The sequence below is a fragment of the Episyrphus balteatus genome, chromosome 2 (genome assembly GCF_945859705.1).
Source record: "Episyrphus balteatus chromosome 2, idEpiBalt1.1, whole genome shotgun sequence".
Taxonomy (NCBI): domain Eukaryota; kingdom Metazoa; phylum Arthropoda; class Insecta; order Diptera; family Syrphidae; genus Episyrphus; species Episyrphus balteatus.
In genome coordinates, this window is record NC_079135.1 from 113,669,836 (window position 1) to 113,685,592 (window position 15,757).

At 29.0% G+C, this 15,757-nt stretch overlaps 1 protein-coding gene and 1 non-coding gene across 3 annotated transcripts in view; one reads left to right on the top strand and one right to left on the bottom strand.

Annotated features, from left to right (window-relative positions):
• LOC129911138 (Ca(2+)/calmodulin-responsive adenylate cyclase) overlaps window positions 1-15,757 on the bottom strand; it is a 116,848-nt gene that overhangs the window by 46,767 nt on the left and 54,324 nt on the right. The window lies entirely within an intron of this gene.
• On the top strand, window positions 710-830 carry LOC129912837 (U5 spliceosomal RNA). Its single transcript, XR_008771933.1, has one exon. It is a non-coding gene; the product is annotated as a U5 spliceosomal RNA (small nuclear RNA).

The following is a 15,757-nucleotide window of genomic DNA, read 5'->3' on the forward strand; positions in this document are numbered from 1 at the left end:
AATGCAAGTGTCATGTCAAAATGGGATTCTGACATTGACATTAAATGAAAAAGACCTCATTTCGTAATAACGAAGAGGTTTTATCTTAAACCAAAAAGGAATCGATTGTACTTTAAATGGAATTGGATACTTTTGGGATTAAAGCAAATGCTTTTTGATTGCGATATTATAAGATTTGGGATAATGTTAAAGTCTACTCAGAAAATGATAATATTTAATGGATTTAGTTCATTGATGTCAGATTTAGGTGATTGAATTGAACTTCTTGTCGATGGGAACAAGTGATAAGATTTCAAACAAAAAGGACATCATGACTTGCTTGCGTTTTTCCTCTTGCAATTTAGAAAAATTATATGAATTTAATAGTGCCGTTCACCCTTATTTTATATTTTTAAGATAGGCACAAAAATAATTTGAAAAGGGAAATATATTTACATATATTAGCAGAACCTCTATATGCGTACCTTACCCTACCTACCGTACTACCTAACCTTTTTTCTACCTTCCTAGGTATGTAGTTTGTTTGAAGCAAGAACTTTAAAATGATCACTGCGATCGGTGGTAAACAAAAAGAACAATACAACGAACAGACATAACATGAAAGTATGATCACGCACGATGAAGAGGAAAGTTTTGTGTTTGTGTTTTATAATTCACAGTGAGTTCTTTTCAATTTGTTAACTAGTAATAGTAGAATTGGCTACAATCTTTACTCTGGCTTCTCTTCAATGTCGAATAAATCTTTCGCCTTTTACTAAAGATTTCCGTGGAGAGGGGCACTCTAATGAGTCTAAAATAAATTTTTGCAAAGGTCTGGCAATCGCTGGACCGATAAATAAAAATCAATTTTAGGTAGTCAAGCATTTCATTTATGGGTTCATTGTCGTTTACAGGTTTGTAAAAAAAACATTTTTTTTAATTCATTTGTTTTCCATAACAAATTTAAAAAAATTTAAAGAAAATATTTATTGCAAAATATTTTTTTTATTTAATAAAAAAAAATTTTTTATTACAACTGAAAAATATTTGCATTGAAAATAAAATTTTTATTTCAAATATAAAATGTTGCATTAAAAAAAAATGTAGGTAATGCAAAATAGTCCAGTGCATTTATAATTTGACCCAGCAGTTTGTACCACCCCCAAATTTTGTTTGCTCATTCGGTAGACCATTAGCTCAATATCATTACCCTGATTTTTCGCACTCGCGAGATTCACCTTTCGGCCGCCATCTTGGATTTTAGTTTTTGTTGAATATCTCGATTTCTATTCTATTTATCCTTTATAAAAGTTGTGCATACGAGAAACGTGGGCAATTAAATTTTGCGTCTTTTATGTTAAGAACACTTTCCATATTCTGAATATTAAAAAAGCTACAAGCCAAGAAGTAAAAAAAATAAAAAAATGACAATTTTAAAGTTTTGAGCACTTTTTATCAAAATTATGGAAAAACGTTCCGAAAAAAAAATTGTTCACCTTAAAATTGTTAAAAAATGCTCTTTTTCGTTTGTGTTTTTTATCTTTACTTTTTTCTTAAATTTTGTTTACCAAATCTTGAATTTTAAATGATTAGTGAGTATTTAATAGCTTTATGTTACAAGAGAAAATTCAGGACCTACAATTTTTGTATATTTAAGTCTATTAATTTCGTAAAAAATGGGGTATTTTTTAACAAAAAAGCATTAATAACTTTATTAATTATAGCGATACAAAAAAAGTTGTATAGCAGAGAATTGTAGAGAATTTTAAGGTGAACAATTTTTGTTCGGAACGTTTTTTCATAATTTTGATAAAAAGTGCTCAAAACTTTAAAATTGTCATTTTTTCGTTTTTTTTTTTTACTTTTTTGGCTTATAACTTTTTTAATATTCAGAATATCGAAAGTGTTCTTAACATAAAAGACGCGAAATTGAATTGCCTACGTTTTTTGTACGCACAACTTTTATGTAGAATAAATAGAAATTTAGATATTCAACAAAAACTAAAATCCAAAATGGCCGCCGAAAGGTGAATTTCGCGAGTGCGAAAAATCAGAGTAATGATATTCAGCCAATACTCTATCGAATGAGCAAAAAAAATTTGGGGGTGGTACAAACTGCTGGGTCGCCCATATATGAACATTATAAATGCACTGGACTAAAATGTGGGCATTAAATATTTTTTTTTAATTTTCGTCGAATTTCTTAAAAATTTGGCAATTTGATCATAAATTAGCTATTTCAAGTTTCAACTATATTATCGTTTAAAATGATAATTAACATCTTTGTGCAAAGTAAGTTGAAATTTTTCTATTGAATACTAGACAAAGAAAATCCAAACGAATTTTCTTTTGATTTATGCGTTCTGTTTTCTTGTTTAATTGTTCAAAGACAATTTTCAATCTCTGCAACTTTACTGCTTTATAAGTTGTTTCTTTCTTCAACAACCACATTAATCTTCCCAATTCAACTCAAACAAAAAAAAAAAATACCAGTTTCCACAAGGATAAATCCAATTCAATTAAATTTAATTTATTGCTCATAAAATAATTTAAAGCTTCATTAAAAAATTACCAATCCATTTAGTTTCCAATAACTGAGTTAAAATAGTATTTTATACAAAAAAAAAAAAAAAAAAGAAGCAAAAATGCGTTACACATACCGCAACAGCACTCTTGAAATATTTTGTTTGCATTTCGCACTTTTAATTTATGATCATTCGAATTCTGTTTCTATTTTTTTTTTTTTTTCAAATTCTTTAATGTTATATAAATGCACCGGCACTCCTCGGTGTTTTATAGCCTACCTAATAATTATTTGACATTTTCAAGTTTTTAAGTTAATTATATGAAAAAGAAAAATTCCTACAAACGCGTACTTAGTAATTTTCTCTCTAATTCATAAAATAAATGTTTGCAACTTAAACAAGAATGTGTAGTATATAAAACGTGCTTGCTCACGGATTCTGACACGTTCCGCACATGTGCTAGAATTTTTATTTGCTTTTATTTTTAGTATTTTTTTTTTAGAATGTATAAAATTGGTTCTTTTTATTTGCATTGTGTGGTTCTTTTTATAGAGTTTTGTTTTCCTAAATCATTATCGAAACTAATTTGAGATTACTTATTCTTCACTTTTAATAAAGTTACCATCATCGTCCTGCGTCGTCGTCAGTTTGATGTCAATGGTTAGTTGATGATGAAGACTGAAAAAGCACTTAGCAAATGCAAATACGCAAATCGATTTAGCGTTAATTGAGAAGTTTCTTATTCTTTTTCCAAACGTCACAATTTGTTTTATCTGTTCTATGTATATTATTTCTCACAAACTCACATTGGTTTTGCCTTAATCCAAATCGGTATTTAATTGTTATTATTCAGGATTTCGTTGGTATTTGCGTTTTCCTTAAATCCTGATAGAAATTGATTCAAGCATAAACTTTGTTTTCGAAGTTTAGTTGATTTCGAAAAAGAGATTTATTGAAGCAAATATTTGATATTTAAATAATAACCAAATGAAAAGTGAATAAATTTGACTAAGTAATTAGCAATGCTCTTTTTATTACGGAAACTCATTAAGATTTAAATGAAATAATAACATAACACAGCTGACCAGATACTACCTTTATTAGGTTGGTGTTGTTAATTCCTGTGTCAATATAATAAATTAACAAACAAAATGATCAATGAGTTTCAATTCATGTTTTATTGCTAACCTTAAATAAAATACTTTCACATACATATTAGGGTGGTTAAAAAAAAAAAACCAGTAGGTATCTTATTTTGATTTTATACTTCGAAAATCGTTTGTTGGACATTTCTAGAATATACGCTACAAAAAAGGCCTTATACCCATTTAAAAGATATTTGAGGTTCAAAGTTTGAGAAAATCATCAAAAATTCGTTTTTTGTTCTTTATTTTGAAACAAGTTGAAAATGTTTAATAAATCAAACAGACAAGACATATTTTGTAAGAAACAGATTGCTCAATTAAATCTTGAGTAGTTTTTTCATTAATCTAACCATTTAAGGTCAAAGTTAAAATAAATTTATACAAACATTTGATACTTTTCCTAATTTTCTAGCAAGATGTATCATTGTAGGAGGTCAAACGTTCTACTAAAAAAGACCTTCGTAGAAATCGAATGAAAAAATAGTGTTGCCACTTCTAAATTGCGAACTTCTATGTGGCAACCCTATTTTAAAGGAAAACGAATACTGTCATATTTTTGTTGCTTGGTCAGATAAGAAAAATTTTTAAATGCCAAACAAAAGTCTATATAGTGAAAAAAATAATTTAAGGAATGTAAGCCTACAAATGTGGCAACCCTATTCAAATAAATGAAATAAATAAATAAATGAAAATACAATGCAAACATTTTTCTTTGAACAAAACAGTACAACTTTGTATACGCTAAAAGGCTAAACTATACATAAAACTATACCTGACACTCTCTTATTTCTAAAAGTGTCGGGTGCCACCTCTACAATACGAACAAGTACTCATCAACCCTACGCAAGAATCACTAAAAATACTTTTTTTTCAGCCAAACTGCATGATATCTACATATTTGATCTTTTATCTGAAAAATTTCGGGTGCCACCTCTAAAAATTACAGACAAGTATTCGGCAACCCTACTTTTTTATTAGCAAAATCAAATTTTTTTGAGTTTATTTGAACATTTCATTAATAAAAATCGTTAAGATTTTAGATTAACCAGAGCAAAATCAAAAATTTTCAAAATAAGGAAAAGTATTCAAAAACTGCTGCAAAAATGTGATGTTTTATTTCATCTCAAAGGTTCTATCCCTCAGGACAAAAAACTGTCTGATCTTAAGCTTCTTTGAATTAATCCTCATTTTAATATTACCACCCATAGCACTGGTCAACAAGGTTTTTGCCACAAGAACCAAAATATACTTTTCTAGTAGTTTTTGGGGTGCTAAATCCGAATCTAAAGTCAGAAAAATTTGATTGGCCTTCGTTTTTGAAATATTACCGTTAGAAAATGTCAAAAAACGTAATTTTGGCTGTTTTCGAGGTTGTGTTTTTATGTGGTGTAATTCATTATGAATAAATTTGTAACGGTGCCTAAGAGAGCTATTTTTATTCTTTCAAAAAATGTTTAAATCTTTCCGATATCTCTTTTATTGCCCGAGATATTTAAAATTAAAGTAGCGGTCTTTGAATCAGAAACAACACTGGCCAACCAAATTTAACTTTTTTTGCCACAAGAATCAAAATATACTTTTCTGAAGGTTTTTGGGTTGCTGAACTCGAATCCGCAATCAGAAAAATTCTATTAGCCTTCGTTCTTAAAATATTACCGTTATAAAATGAAAAAAAAGGTTTTTTTTTATAACGGTTATATTTCAAGAACGGAGGCTAATAGAATTTTTCCGATTGCGGATTTGAGTTCAGCAACTCAAAAACCTTCAGAAAAGTATATTTTGGTTCTTGTGGCAAAAATTTTGTGACCAGTGACTTAAACTTTAGATTAAGTTTAGTTTCTCTTTGCTTATTAAATGAAACTTTAGATATCTCGAGCAATAAAAGAGATATCGGGAAAATTTAAACAGTTTTTGAAAGAAGAATATCTGTTCTTATAATAACCACTACAAATTTGCTTAAAATGAACTACCCCACATAAAAACAGAAACTCTAAAACAGCCAAAATGACGTTTTTTAGCATTTTATAACGGCAATATTTCAAAAACGGAGGCCAATCAAATTTTTCTGACTTCAGATTCGGATTCAGCACCCCAAAAACTACTAGAAAAGTTTATTTTGGTTCTTGTGGCAAAAAAAAAGTTAAATTTTGTTGACCAGTGTAGTTATAAAAAAGAGGTACATTTTCTAAACCAAAAACCTAAAAAGGCCTATTTTCTTAATTGCTCTCAAATGTAAGAAAACATTATTTTTAACAAAGTAAAATTAATCTTTTTGTAGAACATTAAATAAAGTTTTTAAATGTATCCTTGAATTTTCTGTAAAGTTGAGGTATTGATATTCAAAGTCAAGAGTATGGTTTTTGGTTTGATGACTGATATTGCAGTCTAAAGAAAAATCATAGAAGTTTGAAACAAAAAGAAACTTGGAGTTTAATAAATTGCATTTCTAATGAGAAAAATAAAAACAACAGAAACTTGGAAAATTTAGGTTTATTTTGCTATTTCACCATTTTAAATAAAATATTTAATACGTAAATCCTAGAATTATAAAAATGTAGCTTTTACATGCTTTTTGTTTTGTCATGATAGAATTATTTTTTACTGAGATGCCACCTTTCGAAAATCACTAAAAAAAAATGACGATTTTTTGGTTCCTTTAATTTTTTTATTCTATACCGTGTTCTCTTTTTGAACCATAACTAAAAAAAAAAACTTTTTACGACAAGTAAAACTTTTATGGAAGCCAAATATTAAATATTACCATATTCCTTTTTTTAAAAATGCCTTATAGCCAATTTCACACAACCCTTTAAAATATGATATATATTTTAGCCAACTACAAACACCTTAAATAAAATTATATATTCGAAAACAACCTTCCTCAACCTTAAAATTGTTGTCTGTAAGTATCTATAGAACTTAGTTACTATGCATACAACAAAACTTGCATTTTTTATTTAACACAAACATTTACATTTTTAATTGAAAGAAAGTAAGACACAGTGTTATAATTTTTTTTGCAAACTTCATTAAATCAATATTAAACAAGAAAAGGTATCAACTAACAAAGTCTATTTAATGACAACTTCATCACGATCATCACGAATCACTTTGCTATTAGATACATTTGTTCCATTTTCAACCATTAACTACTCTATCTATCATATTTTCTTTTTTGTATCTAACTACGTATATGTATATAAGAATAAAACGAATAGGTATCTACGGAAAAGTGCATGTTAGATCTTTTTGAATATTCATCAGGTAAATTAAATGAAACAACTATGCAAAGCTTATACAGAGACCATCGTCTACAATAAGTTCAAAGACTATAAAGCAGAGAGAGAGAGATACTCTGCAAGCAGTTATTGTATCTGTCGGCTGTTGGATACAGAATACGATAGATACTTATTGCTACAAGCATATAGCAAAAGGTGGAAAGGTGTATCGCAGCAGTGTTAAAATGCACACACTTGGCCACGTTTACGGTTGAAAGCAAATGCGGCGGCGGCAGAAGAAAATTGCCGCCGCACTGTGATGGTGTAGTTAATGTTCATGGTTCATCAACCTCAAGTAATTGTGTTCAATTTGTGGTGGCGGCATGGTGGCGAAGCGTATACAGTATAGCAGAGTACGTTCTTATGGTGCGAATTATGTTTGGTATGCAAGGCCGCAAAAGATATTAAGGGCTTTGAAAAGCTTACCGCGAGGAAAACAAAATTCCTTTTTCGGTGAAATGTTAACAAGTAAAATTAACAGTCATTTTATGGACAAAGCTGCTTTCAATCACTCTGCGCTTCTACTGAGTAGAGAACAGTTGCCATTGCTCTTCAATATAGTTGCTCACTGCTCAATCCTCAGTCTGACAACAATCCAAACAAATCTAATTTGTTATGTTCCTTTTTTATATACATGAAGGGATCAAGTGAACAGAGGAGTAAAAATGTTCTATGCTCTTAAAGATTTCAATGCTTTTATAAGCAAAACTGCTCTCTGTTCTTTGTAATTTCACTGTTATTTTTCAAAAATGTTCTCGGCTATTTAAAATTTCACTGCTTTTTTGTGAGCCTGAGCATTCTGTCAGATGAAAAAAGCATCTGAAAAGATGCTGAGAAAAGTTTACAATGATGATGACGAAAAAAAGTTCATTTTGAAATTCAAGGATTTTTTTTTAAATTGAAAATTTCGAAAATAGTCACTTTCATTTAATTGTTTGTACTCCATGACTCCAATCACATTTAAAATCGGGAAGAAATTCAAAGAGTAGTTTGCGGCGTTAATTGCTATTTAAAGAGTGATTAAATAGCAGCTATTAAAAGCTGCTCTTTGTGTATGCTACTCACTGCTATCACAGCTCTTTAAAAATCGCAAAGCTAAAAAAAACATCAAGGCGCTCTTAAGTTTAGATACGGTCGCTACAAAATTGAATTAAGTTAATCTTGAAAGTAATGTTCTTTTTCAAAGGCAGTAAGCATCTAATATAAAACACAAATTCGTAATTCAAATAAATACAATAACAACGACACTCACCTTCAATCTTCATCATCATTATCTGCGCATAAAAATGATTTTTAATATCCTATCGGATATTAAGTCATCTTAATATGACACAAAACCTTTCACTCTGCCAAGATATATCTACGAGCAGTATCTATCTATCTAGATACTTTTATATGAGTTTTCTAAATTTGATTGATTTTCCGCCTGGCAAACATAAAAATATATATGTATCTCGAAGAAAATTGCATATTATTGAACGAAAAAAAATATAAGTTGATCGATTCTTGTTGTCTGGCTGCATATTCATCATTTTGCTTCAAGAGTGTATAGAGAAGGTTTATAGTTAGTGTATAGAAATTGTATCGTCGTTGTAGTTGACGTTGTTGTCGAAAGGTTTCCAATTGCATGATGGTTTGCTACCTATCAGAGAGGTACGTACTAAGCACTATACGGTACCTAAGGCTTAAAAAAGTAGAAAATTTCCAGCATTGATTTTTTATTATGCAAAAATTGTATGTATGTGATTTTTTTGTATCTGTTTTTTTTTTTTTTTTTTCTCAATTATTCTTTCACCTTTGAACTTGCCATAGTTCATGTAGGTAAAATAGTATCGGCTTATGTAAATATTATGAAATGGAACTAGAAAAAAAAAATAACAAGTGTGCAAAATTTAAATTAAAGTTCAGGCACAGGCAGATGGATCAAGACTTGATTGTTATTATGAAAGAGGATTTTGATTTTTAATGGAAATGCAAGTTGGAAAGGTGGTATGAATATTTTTGTATTATTAGATTTGTGATTGTTGTAAAGTTCAATTTGGAATTGAAATTTCTATTTCGGATTTAAATTATTTATTATTTGTTGGAACTTGATAAATATTTTAGATATAGGTACAGTCAGTCACAAAAGTAAATATAATCAAAGAACTTTTAAAGAAAACATAATACATTTTTGATAAAGAATTTAAATGAGTTTTTATTTCATTAAACATAACATAACCTTCATATTTCAAAGAAAAAAGAATCACCGCCGCACAACCACCGCAGGCGCACTCTTTCATTTTATGTAAAAAATTTCACCACTCCATGATAAATAATGTTGGATTGAAAAAATTAAATTTGAATAAGATTCGAACCCGCGACGAGTACTTGAAGAGCACTTGAACATCGTGCGGCTTTGGTTTTGCGGTGGTGATGCGGCGGAATAATAATTTTTGAACATGGTGCAGCTTTGGTTCGGCGTGGTGTGGCGGAATATTATTTTATGAAAATTTTGAGGATATGGCTGCAGCGGTGATTCGGCGGTGATGCGGCGGTTTAGTACTTTTGAACAAGGTCCGGCTGTGGTTTGGCGCTGGTGCGGTGGAAAATTATTTTTTTAATATCGTGCACAGTGTTTAAATAATAGGTACACACATACATGGGCGTAAGACAAAGTGTACTCATCAGATGGACGTGGCAAAATTTTAATAAAGATAAAAAAGGGCAGGTTCTAGAAAAAACGGCATTGGGTCGATTTTCTATGGGGGAATGAGGGAAAATGCATTACATATAGACTTTCTTATGAAACCAGAAAAATTCTAATTCCAGTGTGGGTCAACAATGAACTTGTTAGAAAAAAAATTGAGATAGATATTCCATTTAATTTATTTAAGTCTACTGATGACATTAAAAATACAACTGATAAGCTTAATCCAAGCAAATTCTGAATGTACATACTTTCATTTTAGACTTTAATTTGCTTATTCTAAAAATGTCTGGACAAAATGTTAAATAAAAAAGCAATTACCATAAAACACAATCGTGCAATTTTTCATTTGTTCAATATTTTTTTTTCTAAATAATCAAACTCTACACGTTCTTCTTTTGTTTATTTTATTATTGCTTTGATGTACAAAAATACATATTGTGTGACATTGATGGATTGACCGTACAAAAGCCCCTCACAAACTAATCTCTTGTAAATATTTACCTACATGGGTTTTTGTAATCACAAATGCAATATAGGTTTAAAAAAAAAGAAAAGAAAAAATTAATTTGAAATTGTTTATTTAATCAATCCACCTGACAAATTGAAATGTGTTTGATGCTCTTACATACAAACATTCATACATTATGGATATGTTTTGTATTCTCATCAATAAAATTCTTCTCATCATTTATTTTCCTTAACACATTGATGTGTACATCATCAACTAAATGGTTTTGATCTTTGCATTTTTTTTTTATTTTTTTTTTCTATGCAAAATAAATTAAGAGAATATAGTTCCAACATTCCTCTGCACTTAATTACTCCAAGCAAATTCTTCAAGCGAATCAGGGGCCATTCCATATTATACAAACGAAATTGATGACAACGACTTGGGAGTGTAGGAATGCGCCAACTCGATTTTTGAGGGATTAATTAGTGGATCAATGCTTTAATTGTAAACTAATTAGTGATTGATTTTTTTTCTGCAATCAGTCATAGTGCAAATACTTTGTGCTATTTTTCTTTAAACTCATTTAATTTTATAAAAAAAAAAAAATTCATCATCAGCTGCCATTCAGTATTAATCTGCTTAATCATTTTGTGGTTCCACATTGCGGCAATCCCACAAAACCGTGCAGCAGATATTTCACCTTGGATCAGCCCAAAAACAGAGAACCACTTGACTCTGTCTATTTGTTCCGAATGAATGGACGTTATACCAACAAATTGGCATCTACGAGTGTGTAGTATTCCGGAAACAAATATATTTTCAATATAAATATGTTTTGCACTTCCAAATGCACAAACAGATTGAAAATAGTTTAATGAAATATCTTTTACATATATACCGTTATACTCGTATATGAAGGTTTGGAGGTGTATATATGTATTTAATTAAGTGCCGGATGTGTATGCAACATCAAATAGAATTTGACAGAATAATTTATACATATACATTCAAAGGGTGTGTTGTTTTTAGAATGAATAAATTTTGATAGACATCAAGGATTCGTCAATGTACCTACACATTGAGTGTAGTCAAAGAGTAATTGGATTGTTGTGAGTGATGTGAACTTTTCAATCACGAAAATAAACTTTTATGTAATGAGGCCAAATAGTATGAGACTCTTTCTGTATTTGAAACACCAAAAAAGCTGATATAATTAGGTTAATGGGAATACAGGTTGAGTAAAAGTTATGAGTATCATTGCCAAAATCTTTTTGACATTTCAACTTCAAAATTGGTATGAGATATTGCGGAAGATGTGCATTAAAACTACCATTGCAATTAAGATGACATATCGCTCAAAGAGTAGGAAACAAAACATTCATGGATTCCGTTTTTTTTTTTAATCGATTTTTCGAAGCATTAAATCAAACTTTTTTTTTCGATATTTTTGACTCACCCTAAGAAACATATTTCTTGAAAATATTGATACGCAGCATAATAAGGGCTATTAAAAAACTTCTAATGAATTTTTTTTACAAAAATCTGCAGAAAAAGCTTAAAAAACCAATACGTTAAAAAAAGTACGTATACGCCAGAGTGTACCACTATTTTACAAAATCACTATCAGAATGGTATCGTGAGCTGATGTTCGGACATTTCGCTTTATCACCTTCTTTTTTCTGTTTTTCATTTCAGCTGTTTAATCAAAAATCTTTAAATCCCTGAATTTCGGTACAGATCAATATATTGTTTTGATATTATTTGCTTCCACAAAAACATAAAAAGAATTACAAAAAAATGCAGGTGTTTTTATTGCAAGATTTACAAAAACACACGACGCAAGGTCTCAATGTTGTTTTTGCGCAGGACAAGGATATCACGGTAGAATAAATGAATAATTCAAACATTTTCATGTGTTTGGACATAACTAGGGTGCGATGTGCGAGTACCAAATCTGGTAGAAAAAAAAAAAAAAAAAAATAATAATAATATTAGCAGAGGGTGAATATTATACTTTGCCAAAGGCAACCGACTGTCAACAATGTACTGTGGACTCTATAACGACAAAAAGAAATCAATAAAATTCAATTTTTATTTCATTTTAAGAAACATACATACGTTTTTATTTTGATATCCCAATGAACTCCAAAGAGTCTTCGAGTATGTTTTTTAATGTTTGAATTGCTAGGAATTTTCTAAAAGAAAAAAATTCTAAAATTCTTGCAACACTTAAGAGTTCTGTTCAATTAGCAATATACGGTCACTGTGGTGTATGAGTAACATTTTTTTCTATCGACAAATTTAAAGTCCATTTAAAAATATTCGGATTTTTTTTTTTTTTTTAATTTTTGTAACAAACAAATTCAAAACAGTCCACAGTGAATTCACAATATGGTCCAAATAAAAAACAATCAAACATAAAATATATATTTTCTTACAATCATATTTTGTATCTGAGTCAAGGGTGAATATATAATGCGTATGGATTTGCTTTGTACATTCAAGAAATATCTTTGATAAAATTGACATAATGCAGAATGTTATTTGAGTTAAGACCTTTATCGCATGTTCTTCAATCCTTTCAGATATTATTGTGTCTAGACACATTTGGCATTATAAATGTGCAAATTCTCGTAAAACAAAAAACAAACATATATAAAAAAATAAATAAATAAAAAAAGAAATCAAAATTTTGCAATCATCTATTTGCTTATGAATATTTTATAAAAATTTGATTAAATGATGGTAACAATTGAACACACAATTCTAATTAAAAGAATTTGCCAATTTGTTTAAAAAAAAAAAATAATAAACTAGGTCATTTGAAATATATTATGTTTGTAGTTTTATCAAATCGCGTGCTGCCCGATAGAATGCATTTGTACTATAAATCACCCAATCGATAGATAGTTTTTTTTTTTTTTTCATTTTGATTGAATGTTTCCTATTAGCGATAGGAGAGGGCTTTTATTTGATATGAAAACCAAATGGGCATTCGAATCGAAAAATTCTCGAATTTTTTTCGTTCGTTTTTTTTTTTTTTTTTTCATCACTTTAAAAACTTATTTTAGTTTTTAGTTTTGCTTCTATATCTTTTTGTGTTACTTTTTACATTGCTGCAGAAACTACACAAAAATCTAGGTTATCCGGAAAGAATTTTAAATGAAGTTATTTCCGCTCTCAAGATTGAATTATACTTTGTGCACAGTTTGAATTGGAAGATTTTATCATTTTCCTTAAATGCGTTGATTTATTGACAGAATTTTAAATTGAAACAGACTGTGTCTGAGATTTGGTCTAAAAATTTTGGGATATTAAATCATGAAATTGTAATTAAAAAATGAATACGCAAACTCCTTAAACCATGCCAGTTGTTGAACTATGAAGAACCTGACGAAACTAATTTTATGAATGATTATTAAAGTTGATAAGGGTTAAAGTAAATAGTTTGTTTAAGGAAAGCTACTTCGAAATTGGAGATTAAAAAGCAGAAAGCAACAAAATTTTGATCTTGAAGTATTTGAAGATGGTATCGGAAGGAAAGAAAAAATACCTCCAAAGCTTTGACAAAGCAAGTTAAACCCTTTTAGTAAAAATAGAAATTACATATTACAAAAAATAACCAAAAATTAAATTAAGTGTACAGTGTCTTTATAACTTAGATACCTACATCAGTTTTTATCGCTATTGAGTTATTACTTTAGTATTAAAAACATACAAATTGCGATTGTGTTTTTTAGTCTTCGTCTTTCACATTAGGATGGTCCTTATTTTACTCTTTTGCGAAAATTGAATGCGACGCCCCCTAGCTATATTTTTACTTGCGATATAGGTTCTAAAAAAAAAGTTGAGATAACATTTTTCCATGACATTACGATGGTAGAGAATGTCAAAAAAGTGGGTCCCGGAAGTCCGTCTGTCTGTCTGTATAAGGAGCTACAGCCTAAACGGATGGACCGATTAATGTCAAACTTGGTATGTAGCGTTATTTGGCAACTCTCCAGAGGGATTTTTGTAATTAATTTTTTTTGACCGTTTGTCAAATTTTCGACAAACGGGACATTGAATTTTTTTGAAATTTTGTTTTAAGATGTTGATTAGTGATTTCTACAAAATGGCATACCAATTTTATTTTTAAACATTTTTTCCAAAAAATTATTTATAAAAAATTAGTTTTTTTAAAAAACGGCTCTAACGATTTTGAAAATTTTGCATCTTAACATATCAATCAAAACTGCATACTTGTTTTGGAGGGCAATTTGATTTCAGATTTTATTTTTTTTTTTTTAATTTTATTATTTTTTCCAAATTTCTATTTAAAAAGTCTTAAAAATTTAAGCAACTTTAACTCAAAGAGCAAGTTCGTGCGACCCAGTCGTGTATTTTATTTTTATTCGTAACCCTTCCTGGCCCTATTTAGATAAGGGCGATATTCTGTGTCCAGAGTTGGGTAAATGGCGGTTTTTTATCAATTATACGAATAAACTTCTTAATGAAATAGGGTCAGGAAGGGTTGGTCATTTTTTTTTTCCTGATTTGGAACCAATCTAGGGGACGTCCTCAATTTTTTGTTCCTAAGGACCACCCTAAACATACATCAGCGACTTAAAAAGCGAAAAATCCATAGCAATAATAAGAGCTTATAAATCTTAATTCCTTTTCTGTCTTAAATGTTGAAAGAAGTAAGAAAAACAGAACAATCCAATTTACTTATAGTACATAAATAGGTACTTAATTATTTAAAAAACAAAAAATATATTGTTGCTGCATACATTTTTGTTTTTAGTTTAAAATTACGTCAGTTTTCTTGTTAATTATTAATTATTATTGTATACTTTCAAATTTTGACAATAAATAGGTACTCGTTAAACTCTCACATCTGGAGTTCGTTACAAATTAAATGTCGTAAAATCATAATAAATCAAAGGCAATAAGAAATGATTTATGACTTTTGCAAAGTTATAACACTTAATTGCATGAACTTCTGCTTTTCCTTACTTGTGTATCTATCTACTCTGTTTCAACTGGATTAAATGAAAAGACTTTTCTGTAAAACATATATTTCGAAATATTAAATAAAGTTCTAGGTACGAGTATAAAAAGTTTTTTTTTTCAGAGACATTTTAATCAAAAGTTTTGTCAAATATAAAAGTTTAATATAGTAGCTTTAGAAAACTTGTCAATTAGTTGTATGGTTTTCTCATATTGAAATGTGTTGCGCAAAAAGATTTACTGAACGATTAAAAATTATTTTCTTAAATAGGTACCACTAGTGATAACAAACACCCAACTTTTTGGAATTGTAAATATTTAGATTGTTTTCAATTACATTTTTTTAATATTTTGAAGACTAAAAGTTCTTACATAAATTAAATAGATTGGGACACTTTGATGATACAATATATTAATGTTTTGAATGTACACCCTTGTTATGAATATTTCGAGTTATAATGCACTTTTGGGCTCATTAAATTCTAAAAAAAGAAAAATAGAAAGACAATTCTCAACTTTCCATATCGATACTTTTGGGTTTCTGAAAATAATTATTTTTAATTTTTAAGGAAAAAAACAATTTGTATAATAATTGAATTTCTATTTTGCAAGTTTTGACAAAAATTTACATTTCAAGGCATTTTTATGCAAAGTTAACACTTGAAAAGCTAATTTAAATTTGTTTCATTATATTA